A 13,012-nucleotide genomic window follows, 5' to 3' on the forward strand; every position below is an offset into this window, starting at 1 on the left:
CATCTAAATGGAGTTTTCTCTATGCCATAAACATCATCATCTTCATTGCCACCACCATCAAGAAGCATTTATTGCTTGCTGCAATGCATATGGTGCTATACTCGGTATGGTTCTACACAACTCCATCATCATGGCCCTCACCCATGGGAGTCCATGGAGGACAAGGGGACTACTCAAAATAGTGAGATTTGAGTTGAAGTCCAGATCCCCTGCCTTCCCCTCCCCCCACACACACTTGAACAGCTGGGTTAGCTGGAGCAGAGCATTTCCCATTTCTGGGTCATGCCTTATCTAAAAATAAGACAATGAGTTACATTCTCTCTATGATCCTGCACACTGTAATGCAGATTCAGCTGCAGCCATTTTAAGAGGGGAGGAGATTGGTAGAGGAGGGAATTGGTCTGCAACTTTAAACAGCTGGCTATGCTCAGAGAGGTAATTAGCCACTGAATCCCAGGTCAGAGTTGTCTACAGGAGTTTGTTCATTTCCTTGACCTCAGTGTGGTTTCTCTATGTTCTCAACACCTTCTGTCATTCTTATTCCACTAGTTTTTTTTTCTGACCTTGGCTCCCTTCGCATTTTCTCTAATTCCTGGCTTTCCCTCACACCAGGTCCTCAATCTCTGTTTTCTTACTTTTCCCAGGCACATGCAGGGACTGTGTCCCAGTTAGAAGATTAGCCTTAAATGGTTCTAAAACGAAGCTCCTGAGGCCTCTGGGTCCCTACTCTGGAAACTATGTCTGATCTTCTTGAAAGATGGCTGGGACCGAGCCTGGTACATAGGTCATTCAGTCGAGTCACTAATCATTGCACTGAGGATTGAGGACTGAGGCTCATCACATAGAAAATGATCCTGGGCAAAGAAGTAGGGGAAATGGGAAAAGGAATCCCAAACGATTTTGAGAATCAAGAATAATAGAGAAACAGACAAGTCCAAATAGTGATTATAGAGACAGAAGTGGAAGCAAAAACCCAAAAAGCATGCCCACACTGGGCACACAGAGGAACACAGGAGATGTGGGCAGCAGGAGAGAGAGAGAGCAAGGACTTAATGGATCCAGAAAGGAGTTCTGAGATTTATGTCCCAAAATGTACCTGGGGCCAGGAGAAACATTTCATCCCATCCCTGCTTGTGTGTGAATTAGATTGAGTCAAAAGGCATAAAATCAGGCAGATAGTCCTCATGTGTAAACAATAGCCGAATAGTAATAGTAACCAAATTATCCCCTTAATCATTGTAGTTAATTTGCATTGGCTCTTCATGACTTTGTGCTAATTGCTTGCTATGCATTATTTTCTCACGGAAATTACTCAACTACTTTTTTGTTGCTATTGTGGTAAAATACACATAACATACCATTTACCACTTTAACCAATTTTAAGCATACAGTTCAGTGGTATTAAGTACATCCACAATGTCATGCAGCCATCGCCACTATCCATTTCTAAAACTTTATCATCATCCTAAACAGAAACTCTGTGCCAATTAAGCAATAACTTTCCATTTCTCCTTCCCTCCAACCTTTGCTAACCTAACTCTTCTACTTTCAGTTTCTATGAACCAACTACCTCCTAAGAGTAGCCATAAAGGTGGAGTTACAACATGCTTAGTGAAGTTCTAAAGTTAACATGTAAAGCAGAAAACATAAACCATCTATATTCTTACTGAAAAGGCGTAGGGAAGAAAGGTATGTTAATGACAGAAAATATTTCTCAAAAAGAAGGGCCCAGCCAGTTGACCTCCTTCACTGGTCAGTGGATCCCCAGGTATAGATAGCAGCTTATGCATTTAGGATCCTATTGCACAAAAGTGTATACTGTATCTTTAAACAGTAGAAGCACACTAAGCTTGTTGAAATACTTATATCACAAGAGGACCTCAGGAAATAAGACAAAATGTGGAAAAAGCAGATTGCTATCTCCTGTCTCATGTTTACCAGGGAAAAGACATATTGAGTTCAATGGCAGATGGAATCATTCTTGCAATTTAAATTATTGTTCTCTTCCCTCCTCTTTTAACAAACATATAGTGTTGAATTCTTTTACACTGAGTGTGTAGGGTTTAATTCATTACTATTATTACCCTTTTTATATTGGTGAGGCATAAATAAGCTAAGAAACTTCCCCAAATTCACAAAGCTTCATGAATACTTAAATTTGTGCCTTTAACCATTGCCCAATATTGCCAGATAAATGGTTATGTATTCAAGCAAATTAATTTTTTTCAATATTCAATTTTTTATTTTCTTTTTAAAATTAATCAGGGAGTCTATTGACCAAGAAAGCTTATAGGAGGCACTTTTGAGTGTAACTCTAAAATTTCACATCCATTTTTTCAAACTACACAATATGTAAATCTCTGGACTCCAGGGGCCAATTGTAAATTGGTTTCAAATACCACAGAGCGCATAAATCTTCCTCCTCCCTTCTTCATCTCCCTCACCCCATAATCTACTCACTCTTTGACCTCCCTACAAGAAGCATGACTGCCTTAAATTTAGAGTTTTCCCTTTCATCAAAAAATGCACACTTTAAACCCTAATCTTATTTCAGAGAGGGGGTTAATCAGCCTTCTTAGTGAGCTTGGTTACTGCCTCAGGTGAGAGGCGGCCCACAAGGAAGTATACTGCCAGGCAGACACCACTGATTGGAAGTTGGGACTCAGAACATTCAGGAATGATTTAGGAATGCAGACCAATTTTACTTATTTGAACTAGCCAAGGGGAAGGTCAGGCTGAAACCATTAAAAAATCTAGATAAGGAAATATTTTGAAGAAATACTGTTTTATGACTCCCAAATACCCACATTAATTTCAGCTCATCTAGGTCTATCCATTCATGCTATTGCCGACTGAAGGTTCTTAAGGAACTGCTTTGAGAAATAGATGAGACTAGTTTCTAATTAGCATAGCTGTTATAAATGAAGGTAGGTTATTTAAGTGCTTGAAAACAATTTTTTTCTAAGTAATCTTATTTATGCTACTAATTTGTATTTTTTAAAAAAAAAAAAAAAAAAAAGTATGCTGAGTAAAGGTAAATTTTAGCCAAAAGTAATATAGTTTCATCACTGCATAATTAACCTTAGCCCAGTGCAGAATACCCTTGCTCCAAGTTTCAATTACATTATAGCTAAAGTCACATAAGTAAACATATGATTAATTAAAAAGCAAAATTCACTTCTACAATGTAATGACTTATTCCAGAGAAAAATAAAACAAAAAGAAAGGTGATTCTTGGGGTGCTATGTATAAAATACATAGAGTTAATGATCAAATAAAAAAACTTTTTCCCAAAGCGAGAATCCCATCTTCAGCCAAAATGAGAATAATAGAAAAGAGTTTAAGCATATTCATTATTTTCCCATTTGGAGAAGTCCTCTCTTTCATATTATTTATTCCGCTTTCAAATGCCATGCTCCAAACATAAATGTGATTTTCACTGATGCTCTTCAACTTTGTCAGGCTACCCAACTCCCCTTCTCTTCCTTCCTAAATTTAATTAAAACCAGCATTCAGGCATACTGGAGAGAAACATAACACAAAGAAAAACAATTTTTAAAAGCCCACATTAATCATGAGCTTTAGAGAAAGTCACCATAAATAGGATGTATCTAGCCAAATGACAAGCTCCAACCACTTAAGAAAAATGTCTTTCCAGCTGCAAGGATACCAGTGTTACTGAAGAACATAGTTCTTTTGTTCTATAAATTCCTCATTTTCAGATGAAGTTACCATGTTTCCTACCTTGATATAGAACAATGTATATTCAAAGTTGCTTCATCTACCATATAATCTCATGAAAGCTGAGTTTTATTTTATGGTATTGCCAGGCACAGAGGAAGGAAAAGTCAGACCTACTATGTGCCAAGCAAAATGCTCGACATTCTAGATGGTACTTCATTCAACAGTCCCATCAGCTTTATGAAGTTACTCGAGTCTTCTCACCTTGAGCTGGAACTTTGAACCCACAGAGGTCCTACTAACCCAGAGGTAGGACCTACTTTTTTGCCTGCAGAGTTGCAGAGACATATTTAAGAACATCAGACCCTCACTGTCTCCTTCCATGTTTTGCACATAAGTCTTTGTGGTTGTTTCATTCCAACCATTCCACTAAGAAGCATTTTGATCAAAACGAATAGAAAAATATAAAAAGATTGCCAATGGCAGAAACCTCAATGGTCAACCTCAAATGGTTGACTAAAATGGAAAGAGAAAGGCAGATTAATCAAGATTATTACAGAAGACTGTCTGATGAACAGAGATCAGAATTATTCTGGTCAAAACATTCACCCAACTGCTCTTTGCCTTGATTTACCTCAAATGTAAAAAAGGTAATAACATGGCCTACATACCATTCTTAAGAGTATGGGAGAAAGTTATATAATTGTCATAGATAACTAGGTTTGTCCGAAGTAAAAGGAAAATATATAAATTAAGTTTTTACTATAAGTCACCTCCTGTGGAACATTTTGTATATGGTTTCTTACTTAATCTGTACCACAGACAAGTGAGATAGGCCTTCTCATCCTCACTTTACAGATGAAGAATCTAAAGCAAAGAGTTTAATTCCTTGACCAATATTAGACTACTAATAAATGGTAGAGCCAAGATTTGAATCCAGATTTTTCTGATACCATTTCTCTGTCTACACCTGGCTCTTCCTCTCTTACCATCGATGGTTCTGAAGAGAATTTACAGCATCATGGTGAGGTACCACATAGAGTGAGTGGACTGTCACATTGCTAATTCTCACCTATGACTCATGTTTACTCTGTCCCAAAATGTCACGAATATATTGTCACCTTCACTGACACCTCACTGGATATGAGCTAAAAAATGTTAAGGATTTAAAAAATTTTTCTTTTTTCTTTGTTATCATTTTGTTCCCTTATGTATCCCAAGGATTAACAACAATGCCCAGCATGTGGCAGGTGCTCAGTATGTTTTATCAAATGGATGCATTGAATAAACTCCTAGTCTCAACTGAGCTCCATGACAGTATTTGATATTGGTCTAAATCATATTGGTAACTCAATCATTGCATCTGTGCATGACTTGCATTTTTGAGCTCTGCATCAGGTAAACTATTCCTCATTAGCCTTCCTATTTCTCTCTTTCTAACCTTCCCTACAAATTCCACCAACCTTGTTTAAGATGGTTTAGACTCCAAATTCAAGACTGTACTTGTTCACATGCATCAGCAGCCCTTCAGGACCATGTTTCCAACAAAATACAAGCTCCTTAAAGATAGATGTATGTTGTAAGTTTAGGAGCCCAGATGCTGCCTTGGGAAAAGTCATATACACATTCTACCTCATATAAGAAATGTATAATTAATTTGGGGTCCTAAGATACCCTAAACTTTAACTCTTTCTCTTATGACTTCTAAGCCTTAACGATGACACATTACACTGTCTTTGGAGAGTAGCTGAATAGCTGGAACACTGAGCCTCCTCCAGCTGCCCTCTAAAACTTAGCCCATTATTTCTGATTCCAGCCAGCCTCTTTTCAATCTTCTCTAATCTTCCTTCTCCTAGCAGTCAGCCAGCCAACCACAAAGTGCCAAACTTTGCAGGAATGAACTTTCCCCCATCAGTCCTGTGAGAAGGTCTCTTGTCATTTGTTTTCAGACATACACATTGTGTATGATTGTCTCACACTTACCAATTTGCCAAACATGCATGCATGAAGAGTGGAGGTAAAAGATTAAAGCCACTCAAGTAAATATCAGGACAATCTGACACAAATAAACTCTATCGTATGGCCATGTGTTTGATCTGTCCTAACAATGTGCCATATAAACTTACCACTTACAGTTTGAGAAGCACAACTTATAAACAAAATCATATGAACATCAAGTGCTTAGCATGGTATCAGGCACACAGCATGTGCTCAATAAACACTCAATTTATGAATTTATGAACATCAAACTATTTGATCAAAATTGCAGCCCATTGGGACCAGTGTTGCATGCTATATTTATCCAAAGAGGTGGCCTCCAAACCTTTTTCATTAGCTCCCCAACCAAAACAATGTTTGAGCAGTCAGTGCCATAGGTAATACTGTACATAACAATAATATATCATGTACTTTATAAAGCATATACAGAATTATAACAGTAGAATCGGATAAAAAACCATATAAATAGAAGTTTTAATATTGACTCCAACATATAAAGTGTCCTGAGATGGATGATACTGTCATATATCACCTCAAACCCATGGTATAACCTCAAAATCTGTTATTTTTGGAATTTCCAAATCAATAGAAGAGAAACATTAAAAAATGAATAAGAAGTCATCAAAATGACTAAACACATCTTATTTTGTTTTAGAATGTGTTCAACCTAACATTTATACTATAAAGATGCCTAAAATTCTAGAAATTCACTTCAAACTAATAATATTGTGAAATCTTAATTTAGGAAGAGCTGGGAAACTGACCATTTTCTCTATTCCTCTCATTAGATTCATATCTTTAAGCTACTAATTTTTAAAAAATAGAATAGCAGAAAAATGAAACTTTTTAAGAAAATTCAGTATTTCTCTATTGCAAGTGAAACTACTTCTTAATTTTCCTTTAAGTGGTGGAATTCATGGACAACAGGAATAAATAGAGGAAGCGAGATGTCAAAAAGAGAGGAAATTAGCACACCATTTTATGTCAAAGGGTCATATGCTGACTATCAATCAGTTCAAAAGCCAAAATTCTTAGCAATCCATTGACCCAAATAGTTCAGAACTCTGTAGACTGTTAGAATCAGAAGTACCTTCAAATTCAACTGGCCCAAACACCCCTTTTTACAGGTCAAGGGACCAAAGTCCCAAGGCATTAACAGACACGTTTAGTGGTAGAACTGGGATTAGAACTCACATGCCTGATTCATAATATAATTCACTATGCCATGCTGCCTGAACAGTGACTTGCTTTAAAAAATGATTCATAATTACAATTTGAGTGCCACTTTTCCAAGTGCTTCATAAGTTTGGGTTTAATCATTCCAACTACCCTATAAGTTGGGTTATATTACTGTATGTATTAGTTCATTTACACACTGCTGATAAAGACATACTTGAGACTGGGTGATTGATAAAGAAAAAGAGGTTTAATAGACTCAAAGTTCCATGTGGCTTGGGAGACCTCATAATCATGGTGGAAGGTGAAAGGCACGTCTTGTATGGTGACAGTTCGAGAGAGAATGAGAATCAAGCAAAAGGGGGAACGCCTTGTACCATCAGATTTTGTGAGACTTATTCACTACGATGAGAAAAGTATGGGGGAAACTGTCCCCATCATTTAATTATCTCCCACTAGGTCCCTCCTACAATATGTGGGAATTATGGGCACTACAATTCAAGATGAGATTTGGGTGGGGACACAGCCAAACCATATCCCTGTGTTATTCCCCTTTCAGAGATGAAGAAACTTAGGCCCGAGAAGCAGTTTATCCAATGGCACACAAGTGAAAGAGCCTGGACATTTACTAATTACCTCGTCATTTTACTCTCAGAAAGACAAATTTTCAAATTCTAACCAAATCCAAATTATGTAACAGTGGGTTGTCAGAATAGGTGTTTTTATTGGCTAAAATATTACAATGACTTTTATTCCTTTCTGACAAATATTTAAATAATATTACTCCAAAGAACCCTGTCATGTACAGTCCTGAGAAAATCTAGGCTCCAAAGTGATATCCATCATCATCATTTTTAAAACCAAAGTGGTAAAATCTGAGGGTGATACTATCACTGTAGTTCCACCACTTTCCTCCTGCTCTCATGACTGCCTGCATGACACTATCAACCAAGACTTGGATATTACAAACTGGCTCTGAGCAATACTATAGTAGAAACACGACTTTGCTGTCTAGTAGATTTGGAAAGTTTAAAGAACAACATCAAGATACCAACACTGTACTTCCCTCTCCTCTGCAAAGCATTCAGCTCATCAAAAGAATGTTGATTGTTTATTCAAGTTAATTTCATAACTGACTTCATTCAGATACCGAAAAACAAGATCCAATCTGTGATGACCCCTCATCCAAACATTTTATGTTTAAATGTGGTAAGTCTTTCCCCAGGGTTTAATGCAGAAAATACTGAAAGAAAAAAAAAGTCAGCTCTCCTTTCTCAACCAACCAAAAGAGTTGTTTTGAAACTGTGTCTTTTAGAATCACAGCACTGACGGGAGTAGCTCAGGGACCCCTGGAAGAAGACTAAGGAAAGGATTCAGGGACTCTCAGCACCCCTAAAGAGAACAGCATTACCTATATTTATATTTTGTGCTCTACAATTTGAAAAAATGAGTATGAAAACTCCTCCTAATAGTGCCTTGGAATCCTCATCCCCCTAAGCAGTTAAACTGCATTTTCTGTGTATATGCCTGAGGCTCATCTTTAATGTACTTAGCACTGTCCTGTATTCATGCCCCATATGAGGAAGCAGATGTTGGGCTGGCATATGGTGCCCGCTCATAAATTTCTCTAACTTTCCCTGGTGTATAAGTCACAGACAATGAAGGGTTCCAGTGACCAGTCTTCATAGCTCTCCCCAAGGAACTCTGGAGCACTGATCCCATTTGTTCACCTCAGGTGGGTGAGCCCATGCTTTGGGCATCCATCCACTAATAGCAGGCCCAGATGGAGGCAGTTGAGAGGCCAGCAGGCTGGATCCAGCTCTGAGAGCTGCACCCAGCATCCCACCTGGGAAAGCCAGGGCTGCAGAAGCATTTGGTCCTCCACAGCTTGCAGGTGGTGTTGGGAGGGATTGAGCTGAAGGTCTCAGCTGCATGGGGTATTTAGAACTGAGTTGCAGTGAAGAAGGTAGGTGAATGACAAAGAAGGGAAGTACCTGTTAGTAGATCCTGATGTGAGGGCTCACAAATCAGATAATGAAAAACCCAAAGGTGGCTATGAAGAGCAAAGGAAGGGAGGCCTCTTCTAATATAAAAATGAAAGCATACCCTCATTCACCCACTTCCTTCTGAAAACTGCAGTGGCACAAATGATCTGATTGTATGTGGTCCTACACTTGCACATATTTTGTCTTTAATTTGCTTTAGTTTTTTTTCTTATCTGTATCGAAAATAATTTGAGAACACCAACCACATCTTCTAAAACTTCTCCTTTCCGAAGCACCTAGCACCATACCAGGTGCACGCTATGCACCCAGTAATCATGTATGGGATGAATGACAGCTTGATGGTCACTACCACTGACCTCCCTCACATCAGCAGCAGTAACCAGTACTGGTGTGACACTCCATTATGTCTGTCCAGTCCCAGTTGATAATTTGCTTCCACACGCATTGCCTGATAGACTATTATGCCTATTTTAAAGAAAATAGCACTAAAACCATTGTTTAGGTGGTTTGTCCAAAGCCATTGAGCTTTTAGACACAAAATGGTAGAATTCTTGTTTTCTGACTCATATCCCAGCTGTAGCTACATTTAACCTGAACTTCATAATTCTAGAATAAAGTAATTCTATAATTTTTTGAAAGTTATTTTTTCTTTAAAAAGGAATGTCAGAGGCAGGTAAAAAATCACATTTATGTATTTCAGAGGTAGGATAGTATCATAAGTACTGCTGAAATTAAGCTCAACTATGTGCGGATCCCTATTCATGCCTCTATCCTTCTACCCATCTGTCCTGTTATTGTACCTCTTCTGTGCTAGAAGCCGACCCTGTGAAGTCCCATGAGAACACAGAGGTGTATATGTTAAATAGGAAAAAAGGTGTTGAATGACAGAATAGTCTGTATGACCAATGAGATTGTAAAGGAAGATACTGCCGTCTCTGACAAGCCAATGAGGGAAGGGCTATTCAGGGTGTGACCACTGGGCTGAATCCCATAGGAAGCAGAGGAAGCAATGCTGTGGAGTTGCAGGCAAAGGAACAGCATACACCAGATGTGAGGTATGAAGGAGAGTGGCATTTTTTATTAACTATGGGTATATTTCCCATTCTTCACTTTGACCTTTTCCCTCTTTACCTGTCAGTCTTCTTAAAATTCAATCAATCAACAAATATATGTTGGATATTTACTCCATGCTAGATATTGGTATTCCTTTATTTTCTACCTCAATTTCTCATCACCCTACACCTGGATAACTGCAATTGCTTTTCCTAGGGAGCCCACAGCCCCTGGTCATTGAAGAAAGAATCAGTGAGTAAATATTGATGTTTAGTTATGTGAGTCGCACTATGTTAGGTACTATTCACAGCAAAAACTACACAAAGCAACATCCCTGTCCTCAAGGAGCTTGAAATCTTATAGGGGAGATAAAGCAAGTATGAAAATAACTGTGATTTATGGCATAATATAAGTGCTGCATGAGAGGTATAAAATGAATTACATGCTTTTGCACAGTGTAGAACTCCATTATGACATGGTTCATTAGTACATGTCTTTGGATATACTATAAATCAGCTCTTGATACAAACAGAAATAATGAACAAATCAATTAGAAGGCAGGAAGCCCTTTTTCCCAGATAAAGCCCAGATAGAAGAACTGAGTTTCAAGCTAAGCATCATCTTTGATAGCTTCATAGCTCTTCTCAAGATTCAAGACAATGGGACTGTGGCAGCTGATGGAAGAGGGAGCTGAAATGGTAAGTTCAGTAAGTCATTATCAATGGCAGGGTCAAAGGAGTATGTGAAGTTTTCCTACAATGTCATGCATGGAAGGTCTGTTCTCATGTTCCCTAATCATTCCATCATCCATTACTCATTTATTTATAAAACGAGACACCCAAGAGACATTCTTGCCACTGGCTTATCCTTCTCCCACCACAAACTATTACCAAACTTACCTCTGAATTATATTTTGACTTCATTCACTTTTTTCCCATCTCTGTGGCTACTCCTATTTAGAATACTGAACTGTAATTTCTTCCTAAGAGGTCTCCCCACAGCCACTCTGATTACTCCACAATCCATTTCCCATACTGAGTGATCTTTTAAAATGGAAATATAACTATGTTACCCCCATGGTTATGACATTTCCATGGTTTCATGTTGCTCTGATAATAAAACCAAAATCATCAGCATGACCTCGGGTCTTGCTGTATATCTCACTTAACTTGTCTCACTAACCTCATTACCTTTCTCCCCAAGCTTCTTTTAATCCAGCCACAATGGCCCTCCTTTGGTATTAAACATGGCAGGCTCCCTCTTGGTGCAGGGCATGAGCTCGTGCTGTTCTTTTGAACTGGCAAAGTCACCTCCTCCCTCCTGGGACTACCCTCCATGACTCCTGGTTCACCTAGACCCATTTTTGACATCTCAGTTCAATGAAAGTTTCACTTGCTTAGAAAGGCTTCCCTGATCTCAAGCTTCACCCCTCATCTTCAGTTTCAGATAGATTCTCTGAGTTTATGTTTGCCTTAGGACTGTGTTTGTTCTCAGTTTGTAATTAAACATTTATCAATATGACTATTTAACTTCTATACATCCATCTTTTCATGCACGCTGTAATCTCTATGAAAACGATCTACATTTACTTTTTTTTTTTTTTTTTTTTAAAGACAGTCTTGCTCTGTTGCTCAGGCTGGAGTGCAGTGGCCCGATCTCAGTTTACTGCAACTTTCACCTCCTGGGTTCCAGCAATTCTCCTGCCTCAGCCTCCCGGTTAGCTAGGACTACAGGCACATGCCACCACACCCAGCTAATTTGTCTTGTATTTTTAGTAGAGAGGGTTTAACCATGTTGGCCAGGCTTATCTCAAACTCTTGACCTCAAGTGATCCACCCACTTCGGCCTCCCAAAGTGTGGGATTACAGGTGTGAGCCACCACGCCTAGTCTACATATGTTTTTGCTTCCCATTTTATCTCCAGTGACAATCACAGTACTTGGCACATTGCTGGTGCTTAATACAAACATGTGAAATGAATAATTGAGTCTTAAGTGAATGTGAGCCCAAGAAAGAGGCGATTATGAGAAATCCCATTAGATGTGGTGGAATCCAAGTAGACTGATCTGGGCGAGGATCTGGGAAGGACAGTCTTCTTGGAAAAGAGGTATTTGTTTTCTTCTTTTAATTGCATCATCTTATAATGATGGTCACTAAAAGGTGAGAGCAGACTCCTGACAGCCACATTTTATCAGGCATTTCAATGCGTGTAATTATGATCTAGGGGTATAATTGTGGCCAAAGTCTTGCCAAATCCAGGTAATGAGGAATCACAGGTTCTGGTGCTTAACAGGGAGAAAAAAGCAGCTACAGCTCCGTGCCACCAGCACTCCATGTAAGCATCTCTTCACCTGAACCTCAAGGACCTGAAGAGATGCTTCTTTTGCAGTAACTTACTGTTTTGTTTTTTTAAATAAAAATAGTACATAGTCAATTCAAACAATACAAACAATAATAAATAAGAAAAATGCACTGCTCAGGGATGCTACTGCTAATGTTTTGGTAAACATCTTCCTACAGATAGATGTATATGTTTTAACATAAATAAAATGACATTTTGTATCAATCAACAAGCTATAAAATGGATGGATCGTCCATTTAGACATGGCACACTGATTAATTTTACTGAAAGTCATAATGGATATGGTTCTGAAGTTGTTCTGAGGATAAATGTGGTGGAGGTAACATTCTTAGCCAAGTCAAGGAAGCTGTAGGTTTTTTGACTATTCTGATTCAAACCCTCCAAATAGTGCAACTTCTAAAGAAACCCAAACTCTTTATAATGGAAACATCCTGAAATGGTAAAGAGATCATAAAAGAGTAGGGAGATCCTGATGTCATCCGTGACAGGCCTTCCGTTAATGCCTAGGCTTGAAAACCAAAGCTTGAAAAAGATTCTGGGTGGGTGGCGAGGAAGGCAAAGACCGTAACAAAGTTCTGTGTGCATATTCAATTTGGACATTCCCCATGATGACTGCAGAATTTCAAGGCAAGAAGCTTGAAGAAAAATTAGCAATTCATTAGCAGCCAAGTTTGAAAAGTCACTATACTCACTGTCTAATGAGGCTTTACAGTCTAAATCTCCAAGAAAGAAACAAA

General features: G+C 38.5%; 1 long non-coding RNA gene across 1 annotated transcript in view; it reads right to left on the minus strand.

The window, feature by feature from the left end:
- Positions 1–13,012, minus strand: part of LOC116484028 (uncharacterized) — a 65,587-nt gene that overhangs the window by 27,948 nt on the left and 24,627 nt on the right. Inside the window, exons 2-3 of the long non-coding RNA XR_004252433.1 lie at positions 10,814–10,957; positions 8,850–8,938 (exon numbers count right to left, since the gene is read on the minus strand). This is a non-coding gene — a long non-coding RNA (uncharacterized LOC116484028). The remainder of the gene's footprint in view (positions 1–8,849; positions 8,939–10,813; positions 10,958–13,012) is intronic.

This window comes from Hylobates moloch, unplaced genomic scaffold, assembly GCF_009828535.3.
Source record: "Hylobates moloch isolate HMO894 unplaced genomic scaffold, HMol_V3 SCAFFOLD_15, whole genome shotgun sequence".
NCBI classification, from domain to species: Eukaryota; Metazoa; Chordata; class Mammalia; order Primates; family Hylobatidae; genus Hylobates; species Hylobates moloch.